This window comes from Lepidochelys kempii, chromosome 19 (genome assembly GCF_965140265.1).
Source record: "Lepidochelys kempii isolate rLepKem1 chromosome 19, rLepKem1.hap2, whole genome shotgun sequence".
Taxonomy (NCBI): domain Eukaryota; kingdom Metazoa; phylum Chordata; order Testudines; family Cheloniidae; genus Lepidochelys; species Lepidochelys kempii.
Genome location: NC_133274.1, coordinates 4,722,072 through 4,739,128, shown reverse-complemented (window position 1 = coordinate 4,739,128; position 17,057 = coordinate 4,722,072). Strand labels below are relative to the sequence as shown.

The following is a 17,057-nucleotide window of genomic DNA, read 5'->3' as shown; positions in this document are numbered from 1 at the left end:
ACTCTCAACAAAACATTATGGTGGTTCTTTCAAAAGTTTACAGCTGAACATTGACTTAATACAACTTTGAAACTTCACTATGCAGAAGAAAAATGCTGCATTTAACCATCTTAATTTAAATGAAACAAGCACAGAAACAGTTTCCTGATCTTGTCAAATCTTTATTTAAAACTCCCCCTTTATTTTTTTGTAGTTTACATTTAACACAGTACTCTACTGTATTTGCTTCTTTTTTTGGTCACCTCCGCTGCTGCCTGATTGCGAATTTCCGGTTCCAAATGAGGTGTGTGGTTGACTGGTCAGTTCGTAACACTGAGATTCCACTGTAGTCTATACTTCAGCTCTTGCATAAAGCCTTCCAAATCCTCCTGATGAAAAGCACCATGTAAGTGCTAAGTATTATTAGTACCACCTCTCTCCCTCTAGTGTTGGAAATTTAATCTCACTTGCTATGACCCCAAACACTCACCAACCGGCTTTTGTACATTGCCATTTCCGATAAAAGAAACTTGCGACTCAACCGTTACAAATGTGTGGCTGCTTTTTTAAAGAAACATTTTTAAAATAAAAAAAAATAAAAAAAAGGGGATAATGTCCATCTCGGGAGAACACGTCTCATAATGTAGCAGTTAGCAACCCCAACCCCGTAACATTTTCTAATCTGGAAAATGAGCAAAGCACAGGTCTCATGAGGCTGCTTGTGACCTCACCACATCCAAAAGGCTTTGATACAGTGGTGTTGGGCACTACAGGAAGTGCTAAAGCAGATAATGATAATTGGAACTTCATTAGGATCTAGAATCTTTTTTAAAAGCTAGTAATTACTATATTAAAAAAATTAACTTGACACTCGAATGAGCCACCACTTTTACCATCTGTAGGGATGAACTTGGTCTAGTGACTCTAAATTATTATTATCTGAACATGAGATCAAGGTCCCACTGTGTGCAGTGCTGTACATACACATCGTAAGAGGCAGTCCCTGCACCAAAGAGCTTGCTACCCAAATAGACAAGAGGGAGAAACTGTGGGGTGTGAAAAGGGAGGCCCAGAAATGTGGAGTGACTTGCCCAGCCAGGTCAGCAATAGTACTGGGGGTCTCCTGACTGCCACTAGATCTCATCACCTCCTTAAACAGAGCAACCTCACAATATCTTAGTTGGAAATGTGAAACTGAAAAGATGTCCTACTGCACAAGGAATAACGATGCAAATACAATTTATGGGCATCCCCCACAACCCCCACTTTGAGCTGTTGCTAAGCATCCAGGTGATCAGTCTCTCTCACCTCACATCGATAACTTGAACACAGGAAATCAAAACACACACTATTTCCACACACCTCTAAAATCTACCTCCTCAATTACTAATGGCATCCAGAGCCGAGAGACCAATCAAAGAAAATTCCATCTTATAGCCTTAACTAAATATTTCAGGTACTATCTAATTAAAGAAAATCTTTCCTTATTCAGCACACCTTAATACTGGACAAGCACCATTGCCAGGATTTTTCTTGGAGTCTTCCCCCCCCAACCCCATGCTTGTTAACAGTTACTCACAGTGTGGAGGGAAAGGATGAACAAGAAACCAATTCCAGGCAAGAGCCTTACTGTTTTTATTATGGTAGCACCTTCAGGCTCCAACAGAGATCAATGCCCCATTGTGCTAGACACAATGCAAGAGATAGTCCCTGTCTGAAAGAGATTACAATCTAAATAGGCAAAAGGCAGGAGACAGAGGGGAAGCAACTTTCCCTGTTATTATTATTAGGGCTGTGACAAAGCCTAAGGACTATGACCCCTTTGTGCTAGGTGCTGTACAAACAGCTCCCTGCTCCAAAGAGCTTACAATACAAGTAATGTCACAAAGCAGGTAAGTGGGAGAGCCAGGAAGAGAATCCAGCTCCTCCTGACACTCAGTCCTCTGGACTACACTACCTCTCAGTTTTCCCACGCGTGTCAACATCTGAAGTGCGGAAGGTCAGAGAAACACCCAAAATAAGCCTTACCTAGAGACTCATTCAGAGCCTACAGAAGTCAATGTTACATCAACGTGAGAATCTGCTGTTAGCTCATGCCCCTTCCTCAGATCTTTGTATCTGCTAAATGTGAGCCCAACACAGAACAGCAGCACTGAAAGTCTCTCAAACTTTAAGGACATTTTGCCCAAGGCAGAATTTCTTCAGAGGGTCTTTTTTTTTTAAGTTCCTGATTAATTTCTCTGGGGCAACCTTGACCTTCACATTTGGCACCTGCCTTGTGGTAGAGAGGAGGCTTGTATACTCAGCATTTCCTCAGAGTGATAGGACAGAGTCTCTAACAATCTTCTCATCGCTGGAGCAGCTCGGGTGAATATCATCTCAGAGAAATACAACTGTTTATTTTATTTTATTCCATTTAGAGGGCATGGATTGAAGTGCTTTTTATTCCTGCAGGGTTAACACAACATGACAAACTGCACTGGCGGGGAAAAAGTGGTAAAATTCTGAAGTAGAAGTTCCCCAGGATTGACAGAAGAATTTAGTTGACACTGATATTTTCCCTATTTTAACAGAATGAACTACGGTCACCTTGAAGAGCCGAGGTGACGGCAGAGGGCTGTCTCATGGGACCAAGAGTGATCCCACAGAGAACCAGGATAGACAAAGGGTCCTGTTTCCTGTCTGCCAATGGTCAATGACAAATGCTATCCATCCAGGCATTTATGCAGCTCTCAGCAACGTGGGATCTGAGCAGCTTCAGGAAAAGACACACTTAGTTCTGCAGTGCTTATACAGGGAGAGCGTGGTCTGGGTGAAAGGATGAGGAGTTAGAAAACTTGGATTCTATCCCCCAGCACAGCCACTGATTTGTGGCAAAGCCTTCAGTGATCCATGTAATCTCCCTGTACCTCACTTTCTCATCTGTAAAACGGGGATCATATGTATTCTACATGTAAAGTACTAGATGCTGACAAAGGATGATAACCTCACCTATGAGAAAAGACCAATTTTTGCCAACACTTTGGAAGTGAATTTGTCATGGGTGGATTTTTCATGCAGGAAGCCTGAATTAATTTGACAGCAAGTTATTTTAAGCAAGGAGCTATTTTGGGTGGAAGGGCGAGGAGGAAAGAGAGTGTCTTATTTTCCCCTTACTTACAGGCTTGAAAGTTTTGCTTTCCTCACTGGCTCTCAAGTACAGATTGCCCAATCCAATTTTTCAGAAGGGTAATTAGATTATCAGCACAAAATAGATATTTTTGAATCATCTGTAAATGGGTCACCCCAATAGGTAACTCATCTCCCTTAAGCAGTGCCCTGCAAGCTTAAGATACAGTATTTTGTTAAGTCTTTCAGTCAATTAAATATGGCCAAAGAGACTGGGCATTTTGCAACTATATATGCACAGTACATTGACACCAATCATTCCCCTCAATCCTCCTTGACAGTTCTTCAGGGGAAAAAAAAAACAGGTGTCTCCCTACAATAATCCTGGTCAATATTTTGCATTATATACAGTGGTTGCCATTAAAATGGAATCTAGTGCCAGACAGTTACTCAGTGACACTGTATCTGAGATTCTACAGATTGCCTCTGTACCTTGAGTAGGAGGCCACGGTGGTAACTCTTAGCAATTGTCTCTAACAGTACAGATTCATGAGCAAAATTAGAAACAGTAAAATATTGTGAAAATATCAGATCAGTTTCTCAAGGTTGAGTAAGTTCACATATCTCATTGAATTCCATGGATCGACACCCATTTATAGCAGTTTCAATCAGCCCCATAATCTGGATTCGCTCACTTTTCTTGAAACATCCACCCAAACATTTTTTCAAACAACTGAATTCAGTACCATCTGAAGACCTACCTATACTGGGAGAAGGCTGAGAAAAGTTCAGAGAACCAATTAGTTAGAACAAGACAGACATATCTAATTATATGAGTATAGAATAGATCTTTCCCAACAGTAATTGTAATGCATCCAAAATCTCTGTGACCATGAATGGTAACAGAGTCTCTGGGAGAGTTACAATTTTATGGATACTTTTTAACAGAGGACACAGCTGTGATTATCAAATATGGGCATCTTAACATGATGTGCAAACACTATATCTGAAGGCTCTCATCAGCACTTAGTAAGCATTTGTGCTGATTTAATGGCCCAGCTGTACAGCATATTAAGGCAATTTATATTTTAAAATTGGGTTCTTCATCTGATACTGATGCTTGGAAACTGTCTAGAGTTAGGATTACTTTGTTGCTTCAGAATAAGGTTAGGGTTTGAGCCACTGATGGCCCAGAGTTAGAATTAGAAATAAGAACAGGAGTACTTGTGGTACCTTAGAGATTAACAAATTTATTAGAGCATAAGCTTTAGAAATGGAACTGGTTGGAGAACCCAGGTAAGGGTTATAGTCACTGGGAGTTGAATTCTCCATGGTCCTGATCTTTCTTCATTGAAAGCAATGGGAGTTTGTCATAGGCTTCAATGGGTACGGGGTCAGACTTCATTTGCGAGGAAATATAAAGCACCTTTATACCAGTTTAACTGCATCCACGGGGGGATTACCATTTTAACTATTTCAGTTCCTAATCCAATATAGTTACAGCAGTATGAAAACTGTACGTATACCAGCCCTTGGATGCATGAGCAAGACACGAGAAATCCAGAGTTAAAATTACGCCATTAAAGACAGAACTTACCTGGTAACAACTATAATGACTATCTAGGTCCTTTTGAATTCTACATTTCTATGATTCTATGATCAGTTCCCACCCTTTGCCAAGCATCTAAATACTGAACTGCAGGCCAGATTTCCATGATCAGATAAAATGTCAAATAGCTCCAGCTGCACTGCCAGTTATTGGGGTGGGGCAGGGGGGAAAGGGGGAGAGAGAATCATCAACATTCTTTGTGGACAGTATATGGGACAGTAAATCTTGACCAGGCAAGGTGGAAAGATATCTCAAAAAGCACACAAGAATGAGATGGTATTCGAACAAACCTTTTAAAAACTGCTGCATAATGGATCCACTGCAAAGTATTCATTGACCTAAGAGAAGCCATTAAATGATCAAAAAGGCAAGAGATAAAAGGGAAAGGGTGTTTGCCATTCATTTATATATGGAATTATTTAAATATTTATCCTTAAATGACTCCTCTCCACATATGTGCTACTTTATCCATTTATTCAGTGTACTGGTGAGAGAAAATATCAGGCTTTCTATTTGTACTGAAGTTATACATTTGTTCCCCCTTTTTATGACAACAATATTTAAAATGGCTAAAAAGAAAATAAGGAAAGATGACGGAAATAGCATGGAGTGTCATTTTCAAAGGGATTCACCATTGAGGACAATGGAAAATTCCCCCCACATCAAGAACAGTGGAAGTGCTGTGTACTAAGTAAAGCTGGTGAGAAAAACTTTGATGGAGCCATTTTCCATGGTCAAAATTGAAACACTCTGTGAAATCACATCAATATTGTCAAAACGCCATTTAGGAGAAAAACGGGAAGAAAACATTCCAACCTCCCATTTCAGCATTGTCAGAACAAAACATTATGACTTTTCATTGTGAAATGATCTTTTATTTAGTTTTTTGTTTTATTTTGGATTATGCTATAAAAACAGAAAACTGAAAAGTGAAACAAAACATTTTGATTGTGTCAAAACAACTTTTCAATCAATCCAAAACTTCATTGTTTTTTCAAAATATTCCTCCTCTGAGAATTTCCCAATGTTTGGAAAACTTGAAATCCTTCACGAAACAAGATTTCCATCCTCCATACAACTCTCATGCTGAGTCCCTTTGGAAATCTGGCCCACCAGTGAACTAAATACCATTACTATGCATGAGAGGAACAAGGTGATCTGGTGGGTAAGGCACTCTCAGGACTTATCCTTGGTGCCATAAGTACTCCTTTTCTTTTTGCGGATACACACTAACACGGCTACTACTCTGAAACCTTTACACAGAGTTAGCTTCAGGTAACGTGAGTGCTGCCCTTAACCAGGCTCCTGTCCGTACTCAAAAATCTCTAGCTTGAGATAAGTGGTGGTTTAAACTCAAGCTAGCTATTTCGTCAGGGGTGTGGACTGACGCCCGAGTACAGCTGATAATGCAGTGGGGACTCAGGTACTCTCGGCTGCTAATGCAAGAATTCCGTGCTGCTCCTGGGTTTTGCAGTGTGAACACTCTCTCTGAGCTAAGTTAACTTGCGAGGAGTTAAACTCAAAATAACCATGCAGCGAAGACTCAGTGGGTTCTAAATTTAACACAATACTCACGTCAGATATCAGAGTCTCAAATCATTAATATCTGCATAGCCCTTAATGATCTTCTGGGCAGGTACTATAAGGGCACAGAGTACTGTCCTTCACTTTTACCACATAAGGATATAGCACCATGGTATTTTGCCTTGGAACTCTGCTCAGTACAGCTAACTTGCTCTAAGAGGAAGCACAATTTAGCAGATAGGTTGCTGGACTGGGAGTCCAGTGACATGGGTTCTATTCCTGGATCAGTCACTGACCAGTGCGATCTTAGGCATGTCACTTCCCTTCTCCGTAACTCAGTTTCCCCTCTCATCCTTGATCTAGACTGTAAATTATTCAAGCCAAGCACTGTTTCATACTATGTATTTATACAGCACCTAGCACAATGGGCTCTCTATCTTGGGAACTCCAGACACAGAACCATGAAAATATGGCAGAAGAATTCTCCCTTCTCTGTGCTGGTCTTTCCCCTTATGCTCTTTGTCTCTCGTCTATCTAGAGTGTAAAATCTTGTACTATTTAAAATAATGAGATTGTTTCTTACAAAGAATTAATATAACACCTAGTGCTATGAGGCCCTGATCTAAACTGCAGCCTCCATGCACTACTGTAATCTAGATAAAAGACAACAGCAACATATGGTTTAAACCCTTGAATATGCATAAATTTATCCAACGGGCACTTATCACAACAGCCTATTAAAAATAAAGTACACTAACATGAGCACTGCAGCTTGCCTTAAAAGACCTCTTGGCAAGTTACTTTTACTGGCTGAACAATCAGAAGAAAATGTTTCTGTTTAAATATTTAAAGAAAATGTTTAATGTTTAAACAGAAACAATGTTTTCTTGATTGCTTGAACCGATATTAAAGGAAGTATCGAAAACAGTCCGTGTTCTCAAACGACAGGATTTTCACTTACTGTCATCATCATTGTCTAGGTTCCAGTTGCACCCACATTACGCTGAGCTCTTTCCAAACACTTAAGGCACCACATTCCTCACTCCAGAGTTATACGATGCCACTTTGCCAACATCAAGATGGCCAGTACATAGGTCACAAGAATGGGAGCTAGGAGACATGGGATCTATTCTACTCCAGTCCTCCTTATTCTGAAGGCTGGCATTTATTCCCAGCTCTGTCACTGGGTTACTACCATGTGACCTTGGGCAAGTCCATTCTCTTCTCCGTGCCAGTTTCCCATTTTCCTCACTATGTGTTTGTGCCGGGCACTGCACAAAGGGACCTGGATCTAAGCTGGACAAAGCTGGACTAAGATGGATCTAAGCTGCACAAAGGGACCTGGATCTAAGACGTGCCATCTAGACGCTACTATAGGACAAATAACGTGGCAACTTTTAATTAAAAACTGTCCTCTTAAGAAGCAGTTCTCAGTATGACCAAGTGTGGACCTTCGTTCTCCAGTCCTGAGGAAAATGGGATCAGCTTATATTTTACTGGCAAGTCTTACAACTAACGAACCAAGCAAAATTTATCACGGTAACATCCAACCGAAGAGCCTTCTGATCCATCTAATAGTAAGGTCCTAGAACCTGGAACACTGAAAAGAAGGACCTGAAATAAACCCAAGAATCAAGCACCCCTAGACTTTGGAAGTTCAGACATCATGTGTGGTATGAATTGTACAATTAGAACCCATTTCTGATAATGCTACACCCATAGCACCAGATCTGCAGCTAGTATAAATCATCGTATTTCCACTGAAGTCAGTCAACTAAGTTATGCTAATTCATACCAACAGAGGATCTGGCCCATAAACACTTAATTGTAGCTTAGTACAAGTTATATTATCTGCTACACAATTCTCTCTCGAAGGGCATTGGGCATTTCACTGGTCCAAATCTACTTGGTCAGTTGACCAGCCAAATATTGTCAAATAATGTAAAAAATGGTCAAATATTTTAAAACATTAGTTTATCAGAACAGTAAAAGCAGTAACAAAAAAAAGAGTAAGATTTTATGGTAGTAGGCTTAGCCTTAGATAGATTACTTATGCCTAATTACAAAAAACAAGTTACTTAATGACTTATTTTAACTCAGGAAAATGTGAAACACAATTAAATGAATTTCTAAAAACTGAAAGAATGGCATCTACATCAGGACATGTTGTAATAATCGGGCCAACAAATATATACTGATTGTATATTTAACTGTAGGCAGTGAGTGTAAGTTCATAAAATGTGGCAATAACCTAGAACAACAAATGTTAATGGGAAAAGGTATAAAAGGGAGACAAACTGAATTAGTCCAAACAAAATGACCTCCTGATATATCTCATATTAAAATCATGCTTGGTAAACAAGAAAAGTGTACAACCAAAACATCAGTAAACCAAAATTGGTGTGTCGAAAACTAGGCCCTGGACAAAATAATAAGGGCATGAACTATTCTGCCCATCTTTCCCTTTTGAGGTCCTTAAAGAAAGAGACTTTGGAAGAAAAACTAGCTACTGGAATGAGCTTCACCATCATGACTGCCCAGCAACAAAGAGAAAGACCCAGGTAACATCGCCACCTCTACCACCTCCATCTCATTTCCAAATACCATCTGGAATAAAATGGGGCCAGATGTTAACAACCCTAGCACTTCCAGCCCATCTCAACTAACTTCTTCTCTTTTGCCAAAAAGGACAGTTATCACCATCTTTGATACAATCTAAGAGACTGTCAGACACGAGCTTTTTAGTTCTAAAATCTCTCTCCAAATAAAGGGAAAGGGACAAGGGACGTTGGTAAAATAAAAGCCTCGCTTAATATTTTACTTTTCAAATGCTTTAACTGTTGTTCTTTCTTTTCTTTATCTTGAATAAAAAGTTCAAAAAAAATAATAGTATTTTGCCATGAGACTAAGCAGGCTAAAGTCTCTGTACGCCAAACCCCTGACCCTGGTTAGCATTGTTCAATATTAGATAGTAATTGGATTATACTAACACCTTTGGCTCATATAGTCTATCTAAATTAATACAACATTTCAGCATCCCATCATGGGGCCTAACAGGTTAAATACATAGTCAAAAGGTAGCACATTGGCAGACAAGCAATTGGGCTAAGTGGCCAAAACAGCCACATTGCCCTAACAAGTGTTAGTGGTAAAACAGGTGGGCAAGGTCTGACAGACTAAAAATGCCTTTGCATTTTTACCACTTTGAGTGTTGCAAATTGCTCATCAATGCAAGAGTAATTTCAAAGAGACGTAATTTTGTTGCTTCTTTTTCAAGGAAGCAACACATTTAGGTAAAATGCTATCAAAGCTAGTTTTTTTCCTCCAAGTAAGTAATCTTAACCACTGTTGCAGCAAATTTTCATAGTTGATGTAGAAATATGGCTTTACCTGTGTAAGAAGAAAAAAAAATCCATCCTAAGAATACAACCAAGAGTAATAAATGCCAATTTGTTCTTCAACATTTTACAAAACATGTAACTAAAGCAGTTTTAAATTTTTTTAGCAACAAATAAGTTGCAAGTTCTTACCTTTTTAGATCTTAATAAAGTTAAGTATTTTATAAAGTCTAGTCAAATGAAATTTATAAATTCCAACTTTAAAATAAAAAATGCATAAGTCTTCATATCCAAATATTTTTCCTCCTTTCTTCTAAATGCTTAAAACTAAAATAAAGGTGAGGTTTTTTTGTAATTTTATGAACCAATATCCAACCCTAGGTGTAATTTGTCCATTAAAATTTATTATAATAATTAAGCCTACAAATGTATCCTAATTATAAATAATGAATTTAAATTAATAAAATATCACAATAGCCTACCATAAAAATACAAAATCACAGACTAAATTTTTCCAAACAAAAAAACCTAATGGAGCTCAAAAACTATCTAAAAATCATGATTAAGAAAATATAAAACCAAAATAAATATAGCAAAAGGTAAGCCTAATTAGTACACAAAATAATACAAATAAGCTATTCCACCCATCACTCCCTGTTTAAATTCCTTAAAAATTTTTTTACTAACCCTCAATTCCTAAAGCAAGTTTCGCCATCACAACTGCTATGCACACAATCTCCTAAACACTGGCCCTTCTTTGTCTAATCCTAAAAGGTGTCCTAACCATCCCAGGCAAAAAAAAAAGGGGGAGGGGGGAACCCAACGGACACAGCCCTTGATTGGCTCCTGCTAAATCCCAGACACCATCTAAAATAAAACCAAACCAAACAGCAACTCTGGCCTCTCTCAGGTAACTTCTCTTCCCCCCCAAAAAACAATTATTATCATCTTTAACACTCCAAAAAATGGTCAAACAAGGGAATTTTTCTTTCTAAAAACTCTCTAAAAAACTGTTAAAATAAAAGCCTCCCTTAATATTTTTACTGTTTTTCCTTCTCTTCTTTATCTTTAATGAAAGGTTAAAATAATTGTAATAGTATGTTCACCATAAGATTAAACAAGCTAAAGTCTCTAGATATTAAACCCCAAAACCTCCTTTAATGACTGAGTTATGCTGAGTTATACACCTTTAGCCCATATAGTCCATCTAAATTAATACAACAAGCATTCTTACTGGTATATTCTAGAATTTTTGGCTGTCATCAAACCAGCTTGCCAAATCTTCTTACACCTGCACATTGTTCCCTATTGGCTCAGCTTTCAAGTGTAGTTTATAAAATGGCCATCTAATGAGACACTTACATGTGCAAATACATGCCTAGGTAGCAAAGTGCCATCTGAGACTTAAAATAAGGAATTCTGCTGCCCAATTTTGGGCTCTTAAATTTGGAAAGTCATTGGAAATTATTAGCACCAGTGAAAATTCTTTAGAAAACGTTACACGGATGGATGCACCAGAAAACACTGCGGCAAAAGAGGAAGCTTCAGCCTGGGGATTCCATGTGCAGACAGCCAGTTCCTAGAAAGTGCTAAGTTCCCTCAACTCCCCTTGATTACTTCAGCCCCGTAAATAGCTCCAAGTTATTACTCAGATTCAGTTGCATTCCTGCATAGCCCCACAGAACAGAGCTGTGAGAAATGAATCGTTGCAAACTAAGATGACGGGAGCATCCCTTTAACAAGGATACATTCATAGAATCATAGAATCATAGAATATCAGGGTTGGAAGGGACCCCAGAAGGTCATCTAGTCCAACCCCCTTCTCGAAGCAGGACCAATTCCCAGTTAAATCATCCCAGCCAGGGCTTTATCAAGCCTGACCTTAAAAACCTCTAAGGAAGGAGATTCTACCACCTCCCTAGGTAACGAATTCCAGTGTTTCACCACCCTCTTAGTGAAAAAGTTTTTCCTAATATCCAATCTAAACCTCCCCCACTGAAACTTGAGACCATTACTCCTCGTTCTGTCATCTGCTACCATTGAGAACAGTCTAGAGCCATCCTCTTTGGAACCCCCTTTCAGGTAGTTGAAAGCAGCTATCAAATCCCCCCTCATTCTTCTCTTCTGCAGGCTAAACAATCCCAGCTCCCTCAGCCTTTCCTCGTAACTCATGTGTTCCAGTCTCCTAATAATTTTTGTTGCCCTTCGCTGGACTCTCTCCAATTTATCCACATCCTTCTTGAAGTGTGGGGCCCAAAACTGGACACAGTACTCCAGATGAGGCCTCACCAATGTCGAATAGAGGGGAACGATCACGTCCCTCGATCTGCTCGCTATGCCCCTACTTATACATCCCAAAATGCCATTGGCCTTCTTGGCAACAAGGGCACACTGCTGACTCATATCCAGCTTCTCGTCCACTGTCACCCCTAGGTCCTTTTCCGCAGAACTGCTGCCTAGCCATTCGGTCCCTAGTCTGTAGCTGTGCATTGGGTTCTTCCGTCCTAAGTGCAGGACCCTGCACTTATCCTTATTGAACCTCATCAGATTTCTTTTGGCCCAATCCTCCAATTTGTCTAGGTCCTTCTGTATCCTATCCCTCCCCTCCAGCATATCTACCACTCCTCCCAGTTTAGTATCATCCGCAAATTTGCTGAGAGTGCAATCCACACCATCCTCCAGATCATTTATGAAGATATTGAACAAAACCGGCCCCAGGACCGACCCTTGGGGTACTCCACTTGATACCGGCTGCCAACTAGACATGGAGCCATTGATCACTACCCGTTGAGCCCGACAATCTAGCCAGCTTTCTACCCACCTTATAGTGCACCAAAGTGCACCTTTGCATTCACCAAAGCATGACTGGGGAACTGGGACAAGAGCAGCTTTAAATTAGAAAACCCCAAATGTATTCCTCTTACCCATCCCGACGATTTCAGAGGGAGTTAGAGCACTTAGTGCCCCGTAGGACTGGGACCTAAGAAGACCAGCATAACACATTTTGCTCTTGGAGAATGGAGGAGAGTTTTGTCTGGCCTGATGATGCACAGACAAGTCTCACTGAAGCCAGTGGGAGCTACCCACATACATCTGAGAGAAGATCTGGAGCATTTAATCTGAATTATTGAAAACATGCTACCCTCTCACTCTGGTCAGGGAAGAAAGTGATCTCTTGCTATTAGCATTGCCTAGACCCAAAGAAGAAGGAGATTCTATTGCCACATTCCCTCTGAAGATGAGCCCTGGAGATATGTAAGGTGTTGGGAGAGGAAGGAATCTGAGAAGGTCACATTCATGAGATGTTACAGGAGTAAATAAGGACTCAACCCCTCCCCAAGAGTCAGCTCTGCTGATATCACAATTCTTCCTTGATTGCTATATAAGGACAACAGCCGCTCTAGATGGTCTAAATTAAGAAGACACGGAGATGCATTTATACTCATGTTCTCATCACAAACACATGATGCAAATTTCCCAACATACAGTAAAGCAGTTTATTAGCAAGTGTCTCATTGAATTAAGTTTACTCTTATTGTATTAGGGAACTTTCATACCACATTAAACCGCAACACAATAGGGTGTTTGCTAACACAAAGAATAGAATTACTAACTCCCTCTCAGAAATTCACTTAGACGTGACGCACAAAGCCCCACAGCAGAAAGAGCAGGGGAAATTCTCAGTAATACAGAGATTAAATGCAATATTAGGGCCTTGTAAAGTTCCTCCTGCACAAGGGTGAATTTCACCAATAGGGAATACATTAATTTCCACCAAGCTCATTCTTCCGCACCAAGAAGTTGAGCGAAGAATGACACACTAAACAAGCCAGTGTCCCTACATGGCTACAATACAAATATTCATCCAATCCCCCCCTTTGAACCACTATTCTCACATATCCGATTTGTGTTGAATTTGAAAGAATCAATGCACAGCCAACCAAGCGCAGAATTTGGCCTACTGAGAGGAAGACTATAATTCCTTCCATTTAAAAGGGATTCTTGTTTATTAAGGTGAAAATCAAATGGACACCCGGAGGGCCAAAAGAGAAGATTATTGTCCATCTGTTAACTATTTTACTGATGGCCACCATTATGGCGAATGGAACAGCTACATTCTCTTCACAGAGGCAGGTTTTTTCCCTCCCGTTGCACTTGCCTATCACTTATTTTGGCCAGCTTACTGATGAACTTTGATAAATGAAGTACAGTTCATCCATCTCCTAGCGTAGCACTTAGATGATGAATGGAGTACATTTGGAAAGCAGACCGAGGAAAAACATAAAATTGATATCCTAGAAAAAGAAGAAAACTGAGCGCTGGCAACAGCTGCAAAGTTTAATAAGGAAAGATTGATGCACAAAATATTAGCTGAACAAAGACAGATGTTGAACAGGCAAGAAACAGCAAATTCTGATTTCAAGAGCCATTCTGTAACTATGGGGCAATCTGAGAAACACCAAAGTCATTTTGGACTTTCAGCGGGACTTGAGCTCCTAAACCCTTTTGATGCTTTTGAAAATCTCACACTAAATGCCCATCATGCTGGCTTCAGAAGTTTTATTATGGGTGGCTCCACAATTGTAGACATGGAAACAAATGACAGCTAAAAATTAGAGGGTGAAATTCACACTCACTTTTTATTTTGCAGGTGGCAATAAACCCTAGCTATACTGCGACACAGTTGGCGACTGATGAGGCATAAGGAGGGAAGAGCCCATTAATTTCTCAGATCCCAGAATGAGCTTGCAGGGCTGGTAAACTAGAAATTTATCAACTGAGCAAATTTAATCTGGGGTCACGGAGACAATCTACGTAGAACCCTCTGCTAAGCTATTTTTGCAGTCACATTTCAGAATGATGATGATGATGATGATGATTTGAACTGTGGTAATACCTAGAAGAGTCCATCATGGACCAGCACCTCATTGCGCCAGGTGCTGTACAAAACACAGAATGAAAAGAGACTCTCCCTGTCTCAACGAATTTACAGTGTAAGAAAGAATGCAAACATGCTTTTATGTGAGTGCTCTAACATTTGTAATACCCAGATTTCCAAAGGCAACCAACTGCCATTGAAAGCCACTGGGAGCTGGGAACCTCGCTGTGCTTTTTGCCATTGAAAATCTCCCCCATTTGTATTTTTGATGCAAAATTTGCTGATTTGCCATACAACTTTTTTGTTCGTTTAAACACACAACTGCCCTCCAGGCCATTTCAAAGCCAGATATTTTGCTTCTCATGAAGTAGTCAGTTCACAATGAAACACAGGAAAGTCGGACTATTCACTAGTTTCCCTAATAAGAAAATTATTTTTTCACCCTTTGAATTAAACAGTGATTTTTTTTTTTACAATAAAGAGATTTTTCACTCAAAAACAGGACTATCAAGTAAAAATGTGCCAGTCACTCAAAATATTCCTAACACTCAGCAAAACTACAGAAAGTCTGCTCATTTAAAAAAAAAGGTTTATGTAAATTCAAACTACAGTTCAAAAAAACTTAAAATGTTTTTACTAGGGAATTTGTTCACCCTCTAATGATATCCATCAGTCCAGGTACCCTTTACAACTCTAACCACCATAGCATCCAAGCACTGTGAATCCCAGAGGTTTGTTAGCACTGATGGCTTACACTCAGATTTCCTCGCCATTGTGCTTGGCAGTAATTAGCAGTGAACAGGAATACCTGGTTGTGATCTATCTACAGTAACCTTACTGATTCACTCCACCATGACTCCTTCCTCCAATCTAAGCTCATTAATGGATTCTGCATCCTCAGCAGAACCTCCCACTGACTTCCAGAGAGCAAAGGTAGTTAATGCCAATGCTGGTGAATGCAGTAATTTGCCCAGGGGCCACTTGGGATGAGGCAAATCACAGCATTGACTCTCCACCACTGCAAAGCTTGCCTCACAAGAAGTTGAGCCTCAACTGATCATACGTGGGTCTCCTTTATACATTACCAAGAACAAAGTAATGTTCTGCCTCTTGATTCAATAAGAGCATGAAAACGGCCATACTGGGCCAGACCAAAGGTCCATCTAGCCCAGCATCCTCTCTTCTGACAGTGGCCAATGCCAGGTGCTTCAGAGGAAATTAACAGAACAGGCAATCATCAAGTGATCCATCCCCTGTCACCCATTTCCAGCTTCTGGCAAACAGAGGCTAGGGACACCATCCCTCCCCATCCTGGCTAATAGCCATTGATGGACCTATCCTCTATGAACTTACCTAGTTCTTTTTTGAACTGTTATCGTCTTGGCCTTCACAACATCCTCTCACAGAGAGTTCCGCAGGCTGACTGTGTGTTGTGTGAAAAAATACTTCCTTTTGTTTGTTTTAAACCAGCTGCCTTTTCATTTCATTTGGTTGGCCCCTAGTTTTTGTGTTATGAGAAGGAGTAAATAACACTTCCTTATTTACTTTCTCACCAGTAATGATTTTATAGACCTCTATCATATCCCCTCTTAGTCGTCTCTTTTCCAAGCTGAAAAGTCCCAATCTTATCAATCTCTCCTCATATGGCAGCCACTTGATATCCCTAATCATTTTTGTTGCCCTTTTCTGAACCTTTTCCAAGTCTAATATATCTTTTTGAGATGGGGCGACCACATCTGCATGCAATATTCAAGATGTGGGCATACCATGGATTTATATAGAGGCAACATGATATTTTCTGTCTTCTTATCTATCCCTTTCTTAAGGATTCCCCACATTCTGTTTCCTTTTTTGACTTCCGCTGCACATTGAGTGGATGTTTTCAGAAAACTATCCACAATGACTCCAAGATCTCTTTCTTGCGTGGTATCAGCTAATTTAGACTCCATCATTTTATATGTATAGTTGGGATTATGTCTTCCAATGTGCATTACTTTGCATTTATCAACACTGATGAAATAATGAAATCCCATAATCAAGACAATTCTCTAGCATAGCTGCAAGGTGAAGACATAATTTATCCACCCACCTGAACTCCACTGTATACAACAGAGTGTTTTCTTTAATGTTTCTGTTTCTCTAACCCAGATTTTCCAGATGGGTTAACTGAGACATCAAGAGGACTTGTCCTAAGTCACACAGTGAACAAGTGGCTTAAAATGAAATAAAACAAAATCTTTGAGCACTCTCCCCGCCCAAGATCACAGCCTTTAGTCCAAGTTCCTCACAAAGCAGCCACTTCATGTCACTGAATTCACTGTGCAATGCCAACACCAAAATTCAGTTTTATTGGTTAAAACCTGAAATAAGAAGCCTTTGAACCTATCATCATAATCAACAACCTAGGAATAAATCTAGGGTCTTGTCTCTGAATCATAAGATCCAGTCGACATATCTGTCTCTCTCTCTCTCTCTCTCTCGCACACCCATTTTTAATTATCAGCGTCTCTGTTTAACTTATTATTCATAATATTAGGACAGCACGTCGCGGTCTCAACTGAGACAAAAGCGCCATTGCACTAGGCATCGTACAAACACATTATCTGTGACAGTTCTCAGC

The 17,057-nt window shown here is 39.9% G+C and overlaps 1 protein-coding gene across 10 annotated transcripts in view; it reads right to left on the bottom strand.

Annotated features, from left to right (window-relative positions):
- CSMD2 (CUB and Sushi multiple domains 2) overlaps positions 1-17,057 on the bottom strand; it is a 548,097-nt gene that overhangs the window by 486,081 nt on the left and 44,959 nt on the right. The window lies entirely within an intron of this gene.